This window comes from Punica granatum, chromosome 8 (genome assembly GCF_007655135.1).
Source record: "Punica granatum isolate Tunisia-2019 chromosome 8, ASM765513v2, whole genome shotgun sequence".
Taxonomy (NCBI): domain Eukaryota; kingdom Viridiplantae; phylum Streptophyta; class Magnoliopsida; order Myrtales; family Lythraceae; genus Punica; species Punica granatum.
The window spans coordinates 5012566-5029365 of record NC_045134.1 but is presented as its reverse complement, the minus strand read 5'-3'; the positions used below and the strand labels follow the sequence as shown (position 1 = coordinate 5029365).

General features: G+C 35.7%; 1 long non-coding RNA gene and 1 pseudogene across 1 annotated transcript; one reads left to right on the top strand and one right to left on the bottom strand.

The window, feature by feature from the left end:
• The first annotated feature begins 8271 nt into the window (after nucleotides 1-8271).
• On the top strand, nucleotides 8272-11567 carry LOC116187324. Its single transcript, XR_004152029.1, has 2 exons — nucleotides 8272-10582; nucleotides 11112-11567. It is a non-coding gene; the product is annotated as an uncharacterized LOC116187324 (long non-coding RNA).
• A 3173-nt stretch (nucleotides 11568-14740) lies between these two features.
• LOC116187141 lies at nucleotides 14741-16800 on the bottom strand (annotated as a pseudogene).

Below are 16800 nucleotides of genomic sequence, written 5' to 3'. Positions count from 1 at the left end.
TTTATATTTTTCAAAGGAAAAAATGATTAAGTGAATTAGTTACACTATTCAATGTTATTCTAACTCATTTAGCTCATCAAATTGATGGGAAATCATGCCGGACTTCTCATGGGCTATATGTAATAGTTATGTGTCTCATTATGTTCAAGAATATAATTTACAATATCGGATCGAACTAATTCATATAAATTGATTACTTCTTTGTGCATTTTGAAGTGCGCCTTTTTCTTGAAAACGTCTGCTCTCATTATTAAAATAGAAAAGGAAAAAAAACTGAGTTTATAGTTTTTATTGAATCCAAATAGTTTAGATTAACCAACGTGACTTGATTCAAGTGGTTCGGCGCTTGTTCTGCTTAAGTAAGATCTCGAGTTCAAGTTCTTGTGAATGCATAAAATCCATGCTGTGAGAGTTTGACCCATTAGTGGGCTAACCAGACTCGATTGGATTAATCGAGCCCAATTAGACTTCCGGATACCATGATTCACACCGAAAAATAGTTTAGATCATACAGCAATTATGAAATATATGAACATGGCAGTTTTACCGAACCACATAAAAAAGAAAAAAACTAACCATACAGGTGCATCATAGGGTATTCATGCATATTAATTAACATATATATACTTAGTATTATTTGATGTAATAATCAACTAAATGTATGTCGTTGACTTAAGCACTTGGAGGATATTTTGCTTTAAATAAATCACATCTTCTGATAATGACAAATGATGCTGTTTCTATAAAGAACATTCATGCATGATTAATATGGTCCATACATTTACCGGTTAAATGGTTCAAATAATTTTCTGTCGTATTATTTAATGGTAACATCTACCATTAAAGAAAATAGCACGAAGCCCGACGCAGCGTACAACGCGAGTAACCGTCACAGACTCGTTAATTCGCACACGAATACCGGAACTACGATCTTCTATACCTGTTAATTTTATGAATACCAGGAAATAGGCATCAAACTCGAATCGATCCGAGATTGGACAAAGCACGAAAGCTCTGAATTTTATTGTTAATCCAAAAGACGACTCCTTTTGCCCTAGGGCTTACAACGTTTAAATAGAGAAAACGAGAATAAATCGAAAAAAACAAAATATCCTTAAAAATAAACTATCTCCTAAAATATTGAAATATTCTTAAAGATAAAATAACAAAATATCCTTAAAGATAAACTATCTCCTAAAATATCGAAATATTCTTAAAGATAAATTATTTCCTAAAATAGCAAAAAACGTCATAATTAACATAAATTGCCCGTTTGAGGCCCTAAACAATGGAATTCGGCCTAAATCTTGTCTTTTCACGGCCAAAGGCCGTGAGTTTTGCTCCTGAGGCTGTTTCTTTTGAAATAGGGTCGTCAGAACCTATTTTTCTCCAGATATCGACTTGCCAGGTCTTCTGCTGCATCATTCTCCCCTGGGTGGAGAGAATTTGCCCTCGAATTCGCCCTAGGAGTCCAGAGATAAAATTATCCACACAAACATACACATCTTCCATACTTGACCGAAAACCGATGTTAGCATAATCTGAGTACTTTCCAGCACTCTCAATGTCGAGAGCACATACAATTGTATTACCAATCTCGAACTTTTCACCATAATCCGAAAATTTTCCAGCGATTAAGAATTTTCTTGTGCTCCCGAAACCAAAGCTGTGTTGGGTTTCTTCGAGGTTCTCTACAGGTTCCTCCACTCTAGAGATACCAATCGAGCAAAGATGTTGATCTTCGAGAGGAGTGTCAGACATGTCAACTGGCTGCACTGAAACAATCTTGCAACCAAAACAATACCTTCCTCCAGTGATTCCGACGGTTGCACAGGCCGCAGACCAGCAGTAAGCAAAAGCGCCTTCATGGAAGCCTGATCCTTGAAGACCACTATCATCGATATTGAAATCTGTCACATTCTCTTCCTCCTCGTCGAACTTGGGCTCTCCATTACCCCCCGCTATAAAAAAATGCGTCATCGGATGGATCCTATTCGGAAAACAAAGTCGCGTACCCTTTAAAATTGGAATCATACTCGATATCCTCCAAGTCTGCAATCGGATTAGGGTTTTCTCGATTCTGGTTCTCCATAAGTGTAGCCATCTGTTGTGTTAGCTGCTTCATCATGCGATCCATCCTCTGCTCCAGCCTCTGCTCCAGATGTCGTAGATTGTCACCGTCATGAACATCTTCCACACGATCCCTCCTGGGCGGCATCGTTGATCCAAGATCAACCGTAGGCTCTGATACCAACTGACGCAGCGTACAACGCAAGTAACTGTCACAAACTCGTTAATTCGCACACGAATATCGGAACTACGACCTTCTATACATGTTGATTCTACGAATACCAGGAAATAGGTATCAAACTCGAATCGATCCGAGATTGGACAAAGCACGAAAACTCTGAATTTTATTGTTAATCCAAAAGACGACTCCTTTTGCCCTAGGGCTTACAACGTTTAAATAAAAAAAACAAGAATAAATTGAAAGAAACAAAATATCCTTAAAAATAAATTATCTCATAAAATATCGAAATATTCTTAAAGATAAATTATCAAAATATCCTTAAAGATAAACTATATCCTAAAATATTGAAATATTCTTAAAGATAAATTATTTCCTAAAATAGAAAAAACGTCATAATTAACATAAATTGCTCGTTTGAGGCCCTAAACGATGGAATTCGGCCTAAATCTCGTCTTTTCACGGCCAAATGCCGTGAGTTTTGCTCCTGAGACTGTTTCCTTCTAAATAGCATCGTTAGAACCTATTTTTCTCCAGGTATCGACTTGTCAGGTCTTCTGCCGCATCATAGCCTATCGGAAATACTGCAGTGAAATACCCGGAAAGCGAGCCACATATGTCATGTACACAGATAACCTATAATTACGTACTGAACTAATCACCCCTAATAATTACTGTACCGTTCGGGATACGATTTACAAGGATAGTAATTATATTATTGAAATTAATTAGTATTATTCATGAGCGTTGTGACTGAACTGATAGTTAATTTCATCATGATATATGGTATTATTATGTCAATGGTATTGACAGCAACCAGCAAGAAAGCTAAAAGTTTAAATCTAAGCACAAAACCAAAACTGTATGTGGCCCCCGACCGGTTTGTATCTATTTTATGATACGGATTATTAGATTAAAATTTGTGTTACCAATCAAGTTGTGCTTATCAAATAATTCAATTTTTTTGGATAAGTAAATAATTTAATTTTTATTTCTTAGGTAGTGTTTTTGTTTCTTTTCTTTTTTGGCAAAAAGAGTATAATTTATAAATGAACTTAATAGATATATTAATTCTTCACCAAATCAAGCACTATATACCAGCGGCCCCAAGGGAGAAAACGTTGTATATATATAACAAATTGCTCCCAATAATACTCTTTAATGATATATATAATATAATATGCTCTATATATATCGGGTAAACTAAATGAGGTTATTTAAGTTAAAAAAGAACAAACAACAAAAGTTTACTCGGATGGCGTTGAGTTAATTTAGTTAATAGATTAACTAACTAATTACGTGATAATATCTCAAATTATTATACATTACAAGTGATACGAGCCGCCTATGTTTTAGCTTTTTCTTCTTCTGTCTTGTAATGGGACAGGTACTAAACAATATGATCATGTTGCAGGAAACTATGAACATGCACGACAGGAAATTATGTAGTATCCGCAAAATACCGTGTCCCACAATCTGGGACCACCGGTCCCCTTTTACTGGGAGATTTTTATCCCTTAATAAATCAATTTAGTTCGACTGAATTAGTCGGAATTCAATTGGACTTCCGGATATCAAGATTCACAAAGGAAAAAAAAAAGAAAAGGGAAAAGGTCAAATTTGGTCCTCAACCTTGAGCTTTTTTTCTATCTTAGTCCTAAATCTTTTCTTTGACTGAATTTCGTTCTCAATCTTTTCCGCGCGGTATGAGTTCAGTCCTTCAATCCAAAATTAAGTCCATTTTCCCTGACATGTATATTCGTCAAATGAGAGTGCACCACGTGCGTGACAGATCACTGCTACACTAAATCGATTGTTATATAGCAAATTTGATTCTTTTTTTAATCAGACCTGTAAATCAGACTAAGATATTTTCGGTTCTTTTAGGATTCCAGCCATTTGTCGGTGCGTGAGACGATGAAAGAGAAGTAATGACTGAAATCCTAAAAGAACCGAAAATATCTTAGTCTGGTTTACGGTTTTGATTAAAAAAAGAACAAGATTTGTTCTATAATAACCGGTTTAGAATAGCAGTAATATATCACACATTCTCATTTGACGAATATATGTGTCAGGGAAAATGGACAGAATTTTGGACGGAAGGACCGAACTCATACCGCGCAAAAAAGATTGAGGACGAAATCCAGTCAAAGAAAAGGTTCAGGACTAAGACAGAAAAAGAGCTAAAGGTTGAGGACCAAATATGATCTTGTTCCAAATAAAAAAATAAAAAAGGAAAAATCTATGCAATCCATTGGCGGTCCCGATTAATGAGGTGGGTAAGGTGCCCCAGAGGTATCAAAGGAGATCTGGATCCATGCATGATTGATAGACGAGAGAACACAACGAGATACATGGGTCCAAGATAAAAGTTAGAGTGCAACTTGGCATATCCAATTTTCTTGTCCGATGATGAATCTTTTGTGAGTCCTTTTTGTTTCCTTAAAAATCCATGGTTCTCGTTTGATAAGTCGACGTTATTTCATATATACCGTGCTCTACTTGTTCTAACCATAAGAAAAGCCAGTAGCACATCAACTTGGTGCGATGGCCTCGGCAAACAGCCGCTTACACCGGCCACGCACTCCTTGAACTCATGCAACTATACCTAACTTGTTTTGAAGAATATTGTCTTTGCCCTAACAAACTCGATCCCCTAGCTAATTATTAGATGAAACGGGTATCCTCATCATGCTTTCTAGTATTAGTTGGGATGTGAATTTGGCTTTGGTCTCGAATTATAAGGTAAACTTTTTTCAGATTGCATCGTATAGTATTCAAAAGTCCAATGGAACCTGATTAATCCAGGTTCTAGGTCGGCGTGCTAATAAGGGGGCAAAACCCCCTCACAATTTTGAATTTTTCTATTTATAAAACTCGAACTCGATATCATGTTTAAGGAAAAGAGGTATAAACCACCTGAACCAACCCAAGTTAGTAATTAGATTAATTTAATCCAACAGATAATGGATCTATCAACTCGAGCTTTAGTATCGGACACGGCCTCACTCGCTTATAGACCTAATAAAATTTTACATGGTATGTGCTCATGGGCACGTGTAAGGTCACACCACTCCAAGCTCATGTGGAGGGCTGCAAAAAATGCAGCTCATGTTAGTCCCCACTCGCTCAATCACAGATTAAAAGTTTGACTCAAGGTTAGTTTGTTACGCGTAAGTGTTCAAGGGCAAGTGGTACATATAGGCAAGTGTAAAGAAAATGATCATATGTTATCACGTGAACATATGTATTAAGAGTAAGGAAAAAAAAAGGCTCAAAGTCTCACATCAACATTCAAGAAAGAAAAGTATCTTACGTTTATGTGGAACTTAAATACCACTATTGATGGATTCAAAATTTTGAATTGAAGATATACCAAGCCCGTATATTATTATTATTATTATTATTGATGTGGTGGTCGTCATTGCGGCAGCCAGGATGACAAGGTGATCTAGTTGGCCTTGAATTCGAGGAGAAGTCAGCAACTACCAACTGGTGTATATACGTACGGACGTGAGCAATTTGAGGTACGTGTCATGAGGGATATCTGCCTCGTTTAAACTAAATATTAATAATATAATTAGGGCCAGGATGACAAGGTGATCCAGTTGGCCTTGATTTCGAGGAGACGTCAAATGTATATACGTACGGACGTGATCAATTTGAGCTAAGTGTCATGAGGGATATCTGCCTCGTTTTAACTAAATATTAATAATATAATATATAATATAAGAATACTTCGAAATTTTTCCCTACCAAATTCAAATTGTCTATATATACTCTCCGTTAATACTTTTATGCTGCGTTTAGTTTCATAGTAAGATTTTAAAATCAGATTTTGATTTTGAAAAATAGTGGTATAAATGGGGCCCATCCTTTGACTTTGTATGAATTATTTTGTTCTATTGTTGAAAAAGAGTGATATAAATGGGACCCACTCTTTGACTTTATATGAGTTATTTTGTTTTATTGTAGGTAAAATTAAGTTAGAGTTGTGATTTTAAAATTTCGTTGCGAAACCAAACAGGCCCTTAGTTACGAAAGAAAGAAAATGAATTTTGGATTACTATTATGGTTTTTCTACCCAAATATTACCCTGAGGCACATCTGATATAATAATCAACTGTTTTTTTTATAAGACGATGTAATAATCAACTATCTTTTCATATCATATGCAGTCAATCGTATTAAGATTTCTTCTAGCCTAAAAATGGAAGCGGATAAATCTAATAAATGGCGAGTTTTGGGCTATTTTTCTCAAAATAATTTAACTGAATTAGTGAAGACTCAAGTAGTCTCGTATTGAAAAAACTTTTATGAGAATTAAAATAATTTTGACATAAAAGTAGATACTTGTTTTAATTTATGGTAAGACATGCGCAAGCGAATCCATTTGTAGGTAAAGACCTACGAGCTGCGCCAATTTGTAAGATGATTAATAAATTTTAATTTATCGATATTCTATCATGAAATTTTTTATTTTTCAGATATTTTAAAAATATATATTTTAAATTTTAATCTTTATTCATGATTTTTAGATATAACAATTGTGTTATAATTTCTCTAATATTAAAATGATAAACGAAATGTTAAGAGTTTAGTGCTGCGTTTGGTTTGTAAGTAATATCTTAAAATCAGATTTTAATTTTAAAAAAGAGTTGTATAAATGATTTTCTATGGGGCCCACCCTTTGACTTTGTATGAGTTATTTTGTTTTGTTGTGAAAAAAAAAAGTGGTATAAATGAGACCTACCATTTGACTTTATATGAATTATTTTGTTTTATTGTGGGTAGAATTAAGTTAAAGTGTATTTTTAAAATCACACTAATAAACCAAACAAAGTTCTAAGATATCCGTTGGTTATCAAAGTAGAACTCTGCTCGTTCTGCTCTTCAGCTTTTATATATTGTACGTTCTAGCTTACTATAATCTGCAGAAATGCCCGTGGCATCATGGGCCCTGCAATTCGTGTCATAACAAGCCCACATGGTGATTTGGGCCCTAAATGGATTGTGAATTCGAAGCCCGGTTTGTTAGGCCCATCTACTTGACTCAGTTTATCTCCCATATGACTTATTTGTATTTTATGATTATATTTTGACCGTCATTCTTCCCATGTAATTGTGTTCAGCGCACGACTGGTCCAAATCAAATGATGCTGTCCTTGACATTGGCTTGCCCAGTGATCGCTTGAAGAATTAATTAATTAACTAATAAAGCCGTAAACTTAAATTCTAAATTAAGTTAATATATGTACATACGTATAGACTTATGTATATATTAATACCGATAAATCATTGATTTTGGACAGAGAATCTGTGATTCGTTGAAGCCAGCAATACTAGTTTTTCCAAACTAACCATAATTAAATCTACAAGCAATCGACCTATGAAGTAAATTTGAATATGTATGGTGGCCCAAAAAAAAGGCTAATATGTATATTGAAATGCACGTATCAATTACAATTATCATATTGCACACTCTTAATAATGGTTCAAATTATCGAACAGAGATCCAACTCGAAATTGTATGTCAAAAACATGACTAATTCTTTTTTATATGATTAAATTTTTCTACTAAATTAATAGTTACTCTTAACCATTTAAATACGACGAACAAAAAATATGTTAAAAAAGCGTCTAATTATTTTTCTAGTAATAAACAATGAACAATTTTTATGTTTCAACACCCAACAACACACTTTCTTAATCTAAAACTAAGATAATTTTAGTTAAATTGATTATACCTATTAGAATCTTCCGTATCCATTTATTTCTTGGTATTCTCACTCTATTAGATTGAGTGTAAGCCCCCCAATAGTCTAGAAGTGCTTTGTGCCCTTATTGGTTATGCGTTGGGGGTGTTCAAGAAGTTATTTATTTTATATAAAATTCTTATTAATTTCATTTTGATATATTTAAGATTTAATTTAGTTTTATTATAATTTTATATGACATAAATTTGTTTAGAATAAAAAATTTAAATGGAAATTACAAAAAGTTTGGGCGTATTGGGTGGATTTTTTTTGTAATTTTCGTGTCTTCGAAACTTTGAAATGAACAATAAACAGGGGTTGTGCAAGCAGAACAAAGCACGTGGAGGCTCCCCGTTTTTGCTCAAATTTCCGGTAGGTTTCCGGCTTCTCCAGCCACCATGGCAGGTCATAAATCATCGAAAACTGCTCCAAATCTTCATGTAAATCCCATATCGAGCTCAAGGTAGCATCCCTATGCACCTTTACAACTGCGCAGGCATCAGTTATATTGCTAGCGTGATAGGGATGCATTTATACATGGATAAGGGAACTGCTCAACAAACTCATTTGGACTTTCCTAAAGTACGTGTTGAGATAGATTTTGAGGATGAGATACCTGCAGATATTGTGTTAGATTGCGGTGATGATTTTGTAGTTGGAATATCTGTGAGCATCCCATGGGTTCTCGAAAAGTGCTCGAAGTGTCGAGTGTTTGGGCACAATTGCTCTTCAAAGGAGAGAGAAGACAACGATGAAGTCTCAGAAGAAACATAAAACGGTGTTGTTCAATCGATAAAGGAAGACGCTGAAGTGACAACATCACCTCAGGAGTTGGCCCCCCAGCACCTGGGCGAGCCTGTAAATAATTCTGTGGAGACTATCTCTAGAGCTGAGGCTTCCGATAGCTCTGGCAAGAAACCTGTGACTAATGCAACTATCGGTAGTTCCAAGAAGAAAGTACATGTCGTCGAGGATGAACAAGTACTATCTCCTAATAGATTCGAAGCTTTAGTGGAAGAGGGGTTAAACACAAATCCGAGGATGCATCAGTTACGGGGAAAGTTACTGAAGAAGAAGTTGTTATTCCTGACAGTCCAAAAAGAACTCGATCGGCAGCTGAGGGAGTCTCTGAAGCAGTTCAGAAAGCCCAAGGAAGCAGGCGGGGAAGGAAGAACAAGAATGGTAGGGGTACGGAATGTCCTTCCTCGTCAAATGATAATATCTAGTTGTAACGTTAGGGGCCTCTATTTCCCTTTAAAACAGAGAGCCCTGAAGGGTGATGGGTGTTCTGGAAACTAGAGTCAAGAAACACAAAATGATTGATATTTTTAAGAAATGGGGTGACTGGAATCATGACGACAACTATGCTTTTGCGAGAATGGTAGGATTTGGAAAATGTGGAGGATTGGTGTCTCTTTGAAGGTGTTGAAGAAGTCTGATCAGCTCATCCATTGTCACTAGCAAGAAGTGGATATCTTCTTAACTTTTGTTTATGCCTCGAATCAACAGTAGGAGAGAGTGAGGCTATGGCATGAGCTAAGGAGTATTAGTTGCTCCGTAAATAAACCTTGGGCTCTTATGGGAGACTTTAATGCAGTGGGAAGCCCTGAGGAAATCCGCTTCCCCGATAGGATGGCTGATAAAGATACTGGGGATGACACAATTCGATGATTGCTTAAATGCTCTAAAGCTATCTGACCATCCTTATTCTGGGAGTTACTTCACTTGGAACAACAAAAGGACTATTGGAATTCAAAAAAGAAAGCTAGATAGAATCCTAGTTAACGAGGAATGGATATATAAGGATCCATTCTCTTCTGCTGAATTCTTACCTGCGGGGGTGTCTGATCATTGTTCGGCTCTTCTCAAGGTTTCCAAGGATGAAACCTCAGGTCCCAAGCCTTTCAAATTTTATAACTATCGGTGCGATCATCCCAATTTTTGCAGGTAGTTTAGGAAGTCTGGGACTCAACTGATAAGGCCTTGGAAGGTGATTTGAAGCAACTACAGGATGAATTGAATTCTTTGCAAGCTATTGTCCTCTCGGGCAACGTGGATGAGGAACTTTTAATGGCAGAAAAAGAGAAGAAAAAGCAATTGATGGACAAGTTCGCGATGGAGGAAGCGATATTAAGACAAAAATCTAGAATCTAATAGCTCTAGTTGGGAGATCAGAATAACTCGTTCTTTCACAAAACTGTGAAGATTAGGAATTCCAACACTATCAGGCTTCCTTACACTACTGAAGGAGTGAAGCTCGATAAGATCTCGGATATTAAATGCGAAGCTGTGAATTTCTTACAGGGACTTCTAGGTTCTTTAGATGCTAATGTTCACTCTATTGTGGCTCACCTTAGAGGAATCTTGCAGCATTTTCTCGATGACTCTCAAAAAGAGCTTCTTGTTGCTTTGATTTCTTCTCATGAGATTAAGTCTACATTATTCTCATTGACAGGAAACAAATGTCCAGGCCCTGATGGATATACCTCCCAATTTTAAAGTCTCGTGGTAGATGGTTGGTGATTATGTGCTCAAGGCTATCCATCACTTCCTTAACTTTGGACACTTTCTGCGACAGGTCAACTCTACTATCCTCACATTTGTTCCAAAAAAGGTTTCCTCTGAGCATATAAAAGATTTTCGTCCGATCTCTTGTTGCAATACTCTTTATAAATGCATCACTAAGGTCTCAGCTAATAGGTTGAAGGTTGTCTTCCTTAATCTTATTAGCAAAAACCAAAATGCATTCATTAAAAAATAGAAGGATTTCTGATAATATTTATCAGCTCATGAGTTGATAAAAAATTACCATAAACCTGGTATTTCTCCGAGGTGTACTGTAAAGATAAACTTGATGAAAGCTTTTGACTCTCTAGATTGGAACTTCTTGGTAAATGTTCTAGTTGCTACTGGATTTCCTGCTTTATAAGTGGATTCTATTCAAGTTTGCATAACCTCCCCTTAGTTTTCTATTGCTGTTAATGGCTCACTAGCCGCTTATTTCAAAGGTGCAAAAGGTGTGAGACAGGGAGACCCATTGTCTCCATATTTATTTGTTCTTGCGATGGAGGTATTCTCCTAACTCTTGAACGACGATGCTGCAACAGGGAAAATGGGATATCATCCACATTGCAAGGGTGTTCAGCAGACTCATCCATGTTTCGTTGACAATCTCCTTATATTCACCGATGGTTCCATTTTTTCTTTTGAAGCTCTAATGCAAGTTCTAGAGAACTTCTATTCTTTGTCTGGTTTGAGGTTAAATGCAAAAAAAAACCGAGTGGAGAAGCTTCTATTGATGACAGGATTCAAAAAAGGCACCCTCCCAGTAAGATATCTCGATCTTTCCCTTATTTATGGACGCCTCTCTACTAAGGACTGTGAATCATTGACTGATAAAATAACTAGCAAAATCAGAAGTTGGTCCTCCAGATATTTGTCATATTTCGGGCGTCTCCAACTCTTCAACTTCGTTTTATTCAGTACGGCGAACTTTCGGTGTGCTAACTTTATTCTTCCCAAGAAAGTAATCAAAACGGTACAACAAAAGTGTTGTTCTTTTCTCTGGAAAGGTACTGAAGGTTCCGCAATAGGTGCAAAGGTAAGCTGGCTTGACATTTGCCTTCCTATATTTGAGGGTGGCTTAGGCATTAAAGAGCTAGAACTTTGGAACTCTACTTGCGTATTGAGAAATATTTGGTTGATCCTTGTAAGTTCTAGTTCACTTTAGGTTCCTTGGGTACAAAAGTTTCTTTTGAAAAAGAGAAGCATATGGTCTGCTAAATCCCTCTAGATCTAGCTCTTGGATTTGGAGGAAGATCTTGAAAATTCATGAATTAGCCAGATCTTTTATAAGCCACAAAGTAAGGGATGGACAAAGCATATATTTCAGGTTTGATAAATGGATGTTTGTTGCCCACTTATTGATTTTTGTGATAGAGGTGCCCAATCTTTTCCCCCTATTAGCCTTCTTGAGAAAGTCAATCATATTTATAAAGAGGCCGTATGGAGTTAGCCGAGATCCAATGGTTCCCAAGCCGGAGCTTTACAAAACTTAACTTCTCAAGATGTTCAATATGCTAGCTCTGATATTGTGCTTTGGAATTCTCGTCCTCATTTTGTTACGGCTCAAGTTTGGCTTGATTTAGGGCCGAGGAAGCCAAGAGTTCCTTGGTACAAACTGATATGGTTCTTGGGACATATCTCACGTGGATCTTTCATCTCTTGACTTGCAATCTTAGACAAACTACGAAATCTAGATTGTTGTCTTAGGGGTGCTCGGAGGGATCATTTTTTGTGAATTCTGTAATATTGAAGTGGAAACATGTGACAACCTTTTCTTCTCAAGTACTATCATCGGAGAAGTTTGGGCTAGTGTCCAACATAAATTGGAGCTAGTTCGCCCGACGGGTGATTGGACTTTTGAGCTGAATTCTGCTATTTTTTGGAAGGGAAGAACACTGCACATAATTCTCAAAAAGTTATGTTGGACTCGATTTATTTAATACGGATGAAGGGAAATTCCAGATTTTTAAGGTAAGAAGATGGATCATAAAGTCTTGGTTCCTCAAATTATAGAGATGGTTCGTCTGAAAGCAATTTCAATGCCTAACTTTACTCACAAAGTCAAATCCTCCTATTTAGCCTCTAATTTTGGTTTTCATGACCTAATGTAATTAGTAAAGGACTTTGTTGACTTGTGCTCTGTATATTTTGATTCTTGAAGTATTAATGAAATTGTAATTATCCAAATATATAGGAAAGAAGGATTTGTTTGGGACGATCGAATTACACCAAAACGGTATTGTAAAATATATAATATCGTTTTGCAATGAAAGGAAAAATTATCCAATAAAATTAATTTGTAATGATAAGAAGAAGTAACTTGATTTGCATTAGATATCATTGTCATAAGATATTAAAAAAATCATAAAATAAAAATATAATATACACAATATGAATAAAAGTATAATAGAGATAGCATCATTTAAATTTAAAATATATAAAAACTTATCCATCATGACAGAAATTAGTCAGAACAATGTGTAGAAAGAAAAGAATAAAAAAAACTATTATATAAAATGATTTTTTTGTTTAATTTATAGAACATTCAGTTCAGTACATTAAATTTAGTAAAATGTTTCATTTTTTGAAAAAAAAAATTAAGTTGTTGAGATGACATTTAGTTTTTTTTTTTTTTTAAATTTCAATAAGCAAATATTTCATCATCACATCCCTCTCTTAAGAGGGACGACAATGCATTGAAATCGATCTCGCAATTTAAATCAATATGTTCACCTCCAACGACAAATCTCCTAGCGCAGCCTGTAGGGGGACAAGGGAATTCCTCAGCCGGATACCATCGAGTTCGCATTCCGAACTTCTGTCTCTCTCTGTCCCGCACCCTTTTTCTTAAATTCGTGTTCCAGTAATTCTTGATCTCATTGTCTGTTCGCCTACAAAATCTAGATTGTTGTCTTGGGATTGATTGGAGGGATCATCTATTTGTGAATTCTATAATACTGAAGTAGAAACTCGTGACCACCTTTTTTTCTCAAGTACTATCACCGGAGAAGTTTGGGCTAGCGTCCAACATAAATTGGAGCTAGCTCGCCCAATGGGTGATTGGATTTTTGAGCTGAATTTTGCCATTTTTTGGAAGGGAAGAACACTAGGCACAATTCTCAAAAAGTTATGTTGGATTTGTTATATTTATTTAATATGGAAGGAGAGGAATTCCAGGGTTTTTAAGGCTAGAAGATGGATCATAAAACCTTGGTTCCTCAGATTATAAAGATGGTTCCTCTGAAAGCAATTTCACTGTCTAACTTTACTAACAAAGTCTAATCCTACTATTTAGCCTCTAATTTTGGTTTTCATGACCTAATGTAATTAGTGAAGCACTTTGTTGACTTGTGCTCTGTACGTTTTGATCATTGAAGTATTAATGAAATTGCAATTATTCAAACATATAGGAACGAAGGATTTGTTTGGTACGATCGAATTACACCAAAACGGCATTGTAAAATATATAATATTGCATTGCAATGAAAGGAAAAAATTATCCAATAAAATTAATTTGTAATGATAAGAAGAAGTAACTTGATTTGCATTAGATATCATTGTCATGATATATTAAAAAAATAAAAATATAAAAATATAATATACACAATATGAATAAAAATATAATAGAGATAGCATCATTTAAATTTAAAATATATAAAAATATATCGATCATGATAGAAATTAGTCAGAACAATGTGTAGGAAGAAAAAAATAAAAAAATATTATATAAAATGATTTTTTTAACGAAAATTATAGAACATTTAGTTCTGTACATTAAATTTAGTAAATGTTTCATTTTTTGAGAAAAAAATTAAGTTGTTGAGATGACATTTAATTTTTTTCAAAAATTAATTATGTCCTTAAATACAAGTAATATAGATAAATATCTAAAATTCATTAAACTGAACGCATAAAGAATTTGAAAAATTTCATTGAAAATTTTCGGCAGAAAAAAAAGTCGTTCAACTTCAATCAATGACCGTGTAAATTTTCCTTAATTTATTATATCCTATTCTCAAAAGGCCATTAAACGTTGAGTTGAAGATTCACAATTTGTGTTATATGGCGCAATTTTAATCATGCTACTTGGTTTTTTATGTGCCATAATTCATAGATAAAAGAATTACATTTAAACATTTATTACCGAGAAACATTTGGCCAAATTTGCTCGTCAGCAAAGATGATCCCCATGTTTCATTAATCACGTGAAACTCATAGAAAGGTAAATTAAAGATAAAAGGAAAAGTAAACTTTAAAAATAACATAGACAATGCGTCAAAATATTTTCCTTAACAGTCTTTTTTTTTTTCTCTCATCCTGTTTAGTCAAAAACTATTTTGACACAGTGGGAATCCATACGAACATACTGCTATGGCTATTCAATAAGCAAATATTTCATCATCACATCCCTCTCCTAAGAGGGACGACAATGCATTGAAATCGATCTCGCCATTTAAATCAAAATGTTCGCCTCCAACGACAAATCTCCTAGCGCAGCCCGTAGGGGGACAAGGTGATTCCTCAGCCGGAAAATTGACGTGTGTTACATCCTTATGTTCATTGATGATGCCCTTGTCTGCTTGGACCATTGAATACGAGCTCATCAACCGATCAATATCCAGAACCACGAGGTCGTCAATGCCAAAATCAACAAGAAAGTCGATGTTTTTGTCATTTGGGCAATGAGAAGAGGATAGAGGATTTCCGCTATCCGTCAAAGGGACGTCTGAAAGCATTGCATGGCTTTGCTCCATTTCGAGTGGTTGTGACTGGAAGAGAACCTTCGTGCAACGTACTGCTTTGGGTCGAATCACTCGGTGTGCCTCTCCGGATACCATCGAATTCGCTATCCTCAATCTACCTTGTCCTGATTCATTATCTGTTTGCATTCCGAACTTCTGTCTTTCTCTGTCCGCACCCTTTTTCTTAAATTCGTGTTCCAGTAATTCTTGATCTCATTGTCCGTTCGCCCTGGCAATCTTGCAGCAATGAGAGCCCACCTGGAATTTTGGAAAAGCAATGCACCATTTTCAATTTTTCATTCTATCAAATATTGCCATCTCGCATATTTTGACAAACTTACTCGAAGAATGCCAATGTAAACACTCATTGACCCTTAATAGTACTATAACTAACATGTTCGATCTGTTTCAAGAAGTATCAAATGTTATAGTACCTGTTGCCAAGGAGCATATGCATTCTAAGTATGAGTTCTTCTTCTTCTTCGGAGATGTTCCCTCTTTTGATGTTCGGCCTTAGATAATTCAACCATCGAAGCCTGCAACTCTTCCCACAACGCTTCAACCCTAAAGAGAAATTTAAAAAGGATTGAATGACATGCAAAATGTATTTGGATAACACTTTTAATTTATATATGCATCATCATAAAAATAAATAAATAAATTCATCTCGGGGCAAGCCCTCAGAATCAGTGCCGCTATTTTCTAGTGCGTAACTGAGCTAATAATCCTCTAAAACTTACGAGAATCAATCTTCTTAAACCAATGTCATTGTTACCAGAGCACAAGAACGGAAACAAAAACTCTGAATGTCGTCGTTCCAACAACTAATCCAAACTGGTTAACACACGGAGATGAAAATTAAGGAAAGCAGGAATTTACCGGCTCGTTGTGGAAGGTCTCTCCATTGGCCTTCACCATGCGATTTGATGTAGTAGGTGAGGATCTCGTCTTCCTCAGCAGACCATGCTCCTCTATTCAGCCCTTCTTTAGCACAACATGGCCTTCTCATTCTCTCTCTCCCTCTCTCTTTCTTACCAGACAAGAGTTAGTTTGGACTCCGATAAGGAGGACCCAGCTGGATCGCGATCCTCGCATCGAACCCATAAGCTAATCATGCACAGAGATTCTCAGAAACATGGTGGCTTCGGCTTAAACTTCTTATCATTTATTTATACTCAAACCAAACCCATAGGCCATGCATATATTAACATTAATATATATGTATATATGTGTGTATGTTGGCTGTAATAAATGAAGTAGTGAGACTCATCCTATCAAAAAAAAAATAAAAAAGGACAAAAAGAGATCCTACCGAAGAACAAAGTACTCTGTGTCAATCGTCAATGGCAGATTTATATGCTGGATATCCAATCAGTTTGGAATCCATTTGCTTGGACAAGCACGGCAATAATGAACATATACTAGATTAGTACATCGAGGAAATAGAGAGAAAGAATCAATAATGAGGTAAAAGAAAGAAATGTTTATA